General features: G+C 41.6%; 1 long non-coding RNA gene across 1 annotated transcript; it reads left to right on the top strand.

Annotated features, from left to right (window-relative positions):
• The first annotated feature begins 972 nt into the window (after positions 1 to 972).
• Positions 973 to 5,076, top strand: LOC123386673. Its single transcript, XR_006600935.1, has 2 exons — positions 973 to 1,318; positions 2,707 to 5,076. It is a non-coding gene; the product is annotated as an uncharacterized LOC123386673 (long non-coding RNA).
• The last annotated feature ends 1,568 nt before the right edge of the window (positions 5,077 to 6,644 follow it).

Here is a 6,644-nt window from a genome sequence, read left to right as displayed (position 1 = left end):
TTACGTACTCACATAATGGTTTGTGAATGAGCTCAGTGTTGAAAGATAGATGTGGCAGTGAACTAACCAGTAACGTAAAAATTTTGTAAATAGTTCTGTTAGTATACTGGTATCTAGTGATCTCTGGTCCTTGGTTCCTGGGATTTCCAGATTCACAAAGGTTATTTATTTGAATAAATGCTTTTCTAAAGACAATGTGGTGGGTAATGAAAACCCAATACTTACTTTGTTACTGGTGGCCCTGGTGTTTATATTTTATACCATGTTTTCAGTCTATACCACTTCTGTGAGACCATTTATTACAATCGGAATTCTTAAAAAGTATATTTGGCTACAATACATTCAGGATGAGGATTCATGATACCATCATTTTACAGGATATATTGGATTAAAACACATCATTGGTCTTGGTAATTATCAAGTCTTCTTATGAGCTATGAAACTTGAGATGCCTTAGATTACAATTAATCACTACTGGTCACTGCTGAATAGAATCTAAGTCTGAAGCATCCTGCTTGGATTCTTCATTTTTATTCCGTGGCAGCATTCACTGAGGGTTGTACCATTGGGTGAACCATCGAAGCTGTGAAAACAAAGACACTCACAAAGTCATTAGATTATATTTTTCTCTTATGTGCCTGTCCAGAAGTAGGCAGTGCAAAATGGGTATATTAATTCTGTTATATATAACACACAGCTTCTATCTCAGTCCGTGTTGGCTACAGGGACTCTCCCACAGACATTAGGAAGGAAAAAATAGGAAGTGGAGGACACATCCCTTCCAGTTAAGGGTAAAACCTAGAGGTTATACACACCACTTCTGGCTCATTTGTCATGAGTCAGAACTTAGTCACAGTGCCACACCTAGTTGCAAGGAAAGCCAAGAATTGTCATCAATAGTTGGAAGGCCTTGAACCCAGTGAAAATCTGTGTGGGGGATTTTAATACCAGAAAGAAGAAGTGAATATTGGTGAATGGCTAGCTATCTTTGCTACAATTGCTCACCTGAAATTATAGGTTGGTTTTCTCCATATCAGAGCTGCTTTGTGAGTGAACTCTACTGTACCTCCTGTGCCAAAAGTGAAGCTCCTTGAGGAGGTGAGTAAGGGGAGTGTGTTCAACTAACTTCCTGGTAAACAGATCAGAGAATAATAGAATCTCAGTGTTGAAAGGACTGTCAGTCATCATCTCGTTCAACCACTCACCTGAAAATCTCAACTTCCTTTTAGACTTGCCCAATTTTACGTGTGAAAACCGAAGACTTACCCAGAGTCACAGAAAGAGTGGTGACAATCAGGACTAGGATCCAGAGAACGTGGTAAGTTTTATTTTCCTTTGCTCCTGGAAGAACCCTTTTGAGCTCTGTTTCTATCACGCTGTGATCTGAGAAGAGATATTTGTGTTAGTTATAAGCTATAACAAGCTGTGTATTTTTAGAATTCTATTAAGTGCCATAGAATCACTGAGCTGCTATATTGAATCGTAAGGCCCCCTTTTAGTTATTGAAACAGTGGAGTCTTGTTAGAACACAGTTCATGATTACACATATTTGGATGCCTATGCAAGTTGGTGAAAAGGGTATTGAAGTGGAATTCAAATGACATGACCTGGTCTCAGCCATCTACTATCTATATGACTCCAGGAAATCATTTAACTTCTTGGAGACCTGATTTATTTTTAAAATAAGAAATGAGACTAGACAGTAAACTACTTAGCTGTTGGCATAAGATAGGTTTCAAGTAATCAGAATCAATGCCATTCTTAAAAAATTTATCTGGGGGAGCTGGTGCATTCTGGAAGAAGGTCACCCAACTTGTCGCCCTATGAGTTTTCTCTTGAAACTGAATTGCACACAGTAAAAAGGTGCCGTATTAGCCTACATCATTAGTGCTCATCCTCACCTGTGGTACTTACATGACAGAAGGACACACTGAAGCTTCTGTCTGATAACTAGATGTTACTCTTCAAACTCAAGATTCAGATGAATACCAGAAAAAGCAATAAATCTTGGTAAGACTGTTCTGGAACAATGAGCTAGCATTGTGTATTTAGAAAACCCAGAGTTTCCCAGGTCCTCCTGTAAAATAAATTATAAAACAACGTAGAGACTGGCTTCTAAGATGGCAAAGAATCCATTTGGCAGTTTGTAGAGCTCAATTCAAAAGGCTGTCACATTTCATTACATTGGACCTCTGCTCCAAAAAGATGACAATTGTGAGCCAGCAAGTGAGCCTGAATATAATCTTTAGTAAGGTCTAGAGATAAATGTTGCAGTGAGAGCAGTTAGAATGAATTGGACAGAATAATTTTAAATTATGGCCTTGAAATTTCCACTTTACTCATAGGAATGAGATAAGGTAAAACACTGCAGTTAATGGAACATGAGCCACAGATTTTGAAAAAGACAAAAGGAGGGGAGTGCATTGCTCTTACATGAAATGAACAATTTTCTTCAGTCTCAATGCTGACATTGTGATACTGTGTCAAAGAAGAAAGTGATAGGAGAGGCAGCCTTAGATCAAAACAAAGAATAAAGGGAAAGGAAACAATGGCTCTTATCAGTTCCAAAGGTGAGTTCACCTTCCTGGCTTTTAACTGTCTTATTCATTGACATGGCTCCATGAGGACAAAATTAAACTTGTTCTCTCTTCTCTGCATGTGTGTGTGCATGCCTTTTAATCATTCGTAAACGGTGTTTCCTCCTAGAATTTTTTCCTGGCTCCTGAAAAATGCATGAACATGGAACTATCATCACAATCTCGCCTTATTTACATGAGAGTGTGGAAAACAGACACATGAAGCACCCTGGCTGTTTGGAACTGAAAACAAGTATTCTTCTATGACAGGAAAGCACTAAAGGTCAAATGACTCTCAGAGCTGGGGCAGGCACTCTGATCTCAGAGTCCCACAGAGAGGGCGGCGTTCCGGGGACGTGGGGCCCTTGTCATGGCAGCTCTTCTTCCCGTCTTCCTAGCAACCTTCACACCACCCCTCCCCCACTTCTCAAGGCTCTTACCAGGCCTGTGCTTCTGTGGCCTGTGGAAGAAGTGGAAGCTTTTGCAGTCAACAAGAGAGAAGGAGGTGATGTTCCACCATGAGCTCTGGCAGCACTTTACTTAGCTTTCTTTTGGGACATCTAGAAAATGGCCACTCGGAAAAATCCTCCCCTAAGAGGGCTGATTTTCTGAGACTTTTTTTGCTCCGGGCCAGATAAAAAGAACTGGAAAAAGAAGACAGGCCTCCTGCTATTATGTAACCAGGGTGTCTGGCCTTGTTCATATCCTGGCTTCCTGAGGGACGTCACTTCCTTTCCCAATATCCTTTGGATGTACTGGTAGATATGCAGGGTCTTGTGTTTCCCTTGCAATTCTTTTGGGATGAAATGATCTTCTTTCTTACTGTCTCCTTCCTGTCCCTCCTTCTTCTCCTTCCTTCCTTCCTTCCTTCCTTCCTTCCTTCCTTCCTTCTTTCCTTCCTTCCTATGCATTTTTCTGTCAGATTTTCCTTTGTCTTTTTCCTGAACATGCCACCAGGAGAAAGTCATGATTGTCTTGTTGAGTTCCTTCTGCATTTTGGAACAGTCTTGGGAAGTGTGTTTTTATGAAGCAACTCAGGAACTTGAGCTATCTGCAATGACCTCCCCCACCTCCTCTGGAGTAGACCTTCACTTCCATAATCAGGATGGCTTTGGATCCTTTTCCCAGATCACTCTGTTACATGATTCTATACTACATGTGATCCATTTTGCTAGGAATGAACTGATATTATTATTATTATTGTTTATTTATTTCTGACAGACAGACAGAGAGAGACAGAGAGAGACAGAGCATGAGCAGGGGAGGGGCAGAGAGAGAGGGAGACACAAAATGTGAAGCAGGCTCCAGGCTCTGAGCTGTCAGCACAGAGCCCAACGCGGGGCTTGAACTTGTGAACTGTGAGATCATGACCTGAGTCAAAGTTGGATGCCCAACCGTCCAATATTATTAACTTGACCTTTAGGTGGTAGGGTAACAATTCTGTAGGATGATGAGGAGAGGCTTTTAGAACATGCACAATGTAGTAGAAGGGTAGAAAGAAGGAGAGCTTTGGGATTATTGCACCCTATGTTCAAATCCCAAGTTTGTCACCTGTGTGACAGCAAGAAGGTCACTATAACTTTTCTGAACATCAGTTTCCATACCTGAAGAATCGAAGCAATAATATTGCTAACATTATGGGATTATTGAAGGCCAAAGTCTTGACTTCAGAAGATGCCTAATGAATGTAAACACCTCAATTTTCTTGCTGATAATAGAAGAGCAGACCCTCCTAATTCTCTTGTAAACATTTTTCCTATTGACTGGACCTACCACTTACTGAGGGCTTACTTTTTGCCAGCTCCTCTTCTTAGCATTTTGTTTCAGTTAATCTTCATTACAATCTCATGACCTAGAGATACTTTGAATTGACCTGTGAAAAGCTGTGACTTTCAAGGGGGCTAAATGACTCACTTGAGGACACCCAACTGGGAAGCAGCTCAACAGGAGAGCTGGATTCAGCTTCCCCCTGTCAGGCTCGTTCCAGAACCCTCACGTTGAACTACCATGCACACTGCCTTCCAGTAGCGTATATTTGGGGCAAGCATTTCCTTTGGTATTTCCAAAGCAGGAAGTCCAATGGGATAGCCAGACCTTTCATAGAGACATAAGAATTAAAATAACTCGGCTGTGATCAATGGGAAGAGGTGTTTCACTGAGACCTGCTGTTGAAGTAATCAAGGACTCATTACTCGAAGAAATTGTTTTCAGCTTGGATTCACTTTTTGCTGCCGGGTCTGGGCTCGTCATCATGGACAGAAGGCGTACTTGTTAATGCTGGTGTGTTAAAGTTGAACAGTGCCCAGAGCCAGGCACCTGCAGTAATTTCTCCATGTATTAAAGCCTTGAGGCAGGTCTATGAAAGGTGGTAATAGGCACATCTTGGAAAAGACTGTTTTTTCGCAGATTGAACAAAGGTTTGGAAACTAAAAGCCACTTTCTTTTTTTAAAACTGTAAGATCTAATAATATTTATAAGAAAAATAAAAATGTCATTCTGGTGGGGGGCGCAGGGTGGTTAAATCCTTTTCCTAAACTTTCTCTGCTAGTGCATTTCTTACCTCAACATATGAGCTGATGAAACACAAGGTGTGTACCTAGTAGTTGCTGGCATGTTTCAGTAACACAGTATATGCTAAAAGATCTGATTTCAGAACTACCACCTACATGGGTAAAAGCAACAGCAATGATCTGTAGGCAGCGGTTTAATATGGTTCTTAAGGCAGATCACCGAAATTCAAGTGGAGTCCAGCCAGCTTCCCCACTGTGCCCCATAGTCTGAATTCTCTTCTCTAAATTTTCTTTCCCAGGTTCCCCCAGAACCTCTGTGGGAAGATGGAGATGAATTTCGATGTGGTATACGTATGAATGTCATGTATGATGTGGTGTGGATACGTGTGGAGTGCACAGTTTGTAAGTGTTTGGGGTGTGCATATGTGTGTCGTGTGTGTGAATGTGTGTTGTGTGGTGGGGTGTGTGTTACGCATGTGGTATGTAGTTATGAGTGTGGTGTGTATATGTATGTGGTATGTGTGTCATGAGTGTATATGTGGTTTGCGTTTTGTATTCATATGCGGTATGTGTGTGGTATTTGTGTATTTGTGTGTACCATATGGGTATGTGGTATGTGTGTGTAATATGTATTTGTGCACAGGGTGTATATGCTTGTGATGTGTATATATGCATATCTGCATATGAGGTTTGTGTGTGCGCTTGCATTGTATGGTTGTGTGTGATGTGTCTGTGTGCGTGGAGGTGTGTTTATATAGGGTGTACAGGTGTATAAATTTAAGTGCACATTTAATTGTGTGCATATGTGTGTGGTAAATTTGATTTTTTTTTTCAACGTTTATTTATTTTTGGGACAGAGAGAGACAGAGCATGAACGGGGGAGGGGCAGAGAGAGAGGGAGACACAGAATCGGAAACAGGCTCCAGGCTCTGAGCCATCAGCCCAGAGCCCGACGCGGGGCTCGAACTCACGGACCGCGAGATCGTGACCTGGCTGAAGTCGGACGCTTAACCGACTGCGCCACCCAGGCGCCCCAAATTTGTATGTGGTGTACGTATGCTTGTCGTATGGGGCGTGAATGTGAGATGCACTTGTAAGAGGTGGGGGGGTATGTCTTTGTTCTGGATGTGCACATGTGTGTTATGTGTGTACATGTGTGATATGTATGTGTATATATTTGCATATACACTTGAGGTGGTGTGCATATGTGTGTAGTGAATTTCTATGTAGTGCGTATGTATTTGTATGTGGTGTGTGTTTGCAAGGGTTGTATGTTCATGTACATTGTGCATGCATAGGGGTATGAAATTTATGGCGGGTATATAATGTGTATTTGTGTGCATTTGTATATGGTATGTGTGTGTAGTGTCGATATGTAGCCAGTGTGTACATGTGTGTGGGGTATGTATATATGATGTGTGTATAGGTATGCTTGTGGGGGGCGGTGTTTGCATGTGGGATGTATTTGTGCGTGGTGTCTCTTGTTGGTGTGTGTGATATGTTTGCATGTCGTGTGTGTGTTATGTATACGGTGTCTGTATGATGTCTGTATATGTGT

The sequence above is a fragment of the Felis catus genome, chromosome B4 (genome assembly GCF_018350175.1).
Source record: "Felis catus isolate Fca126 chromosome B4, F.catus_Fca126_mat1.0, whole genome shotgun sequence".
NCBI lineage: Eukaryota > Metazoa > Chordata > Mammalia > Carnivora > Felidae > Felis > Felis catus.
The sequence above is the reverse complement of the archived record's forward strand: the minus strand, read 5'-3'. Positions and strand labels throughout refer to the sequence as shown.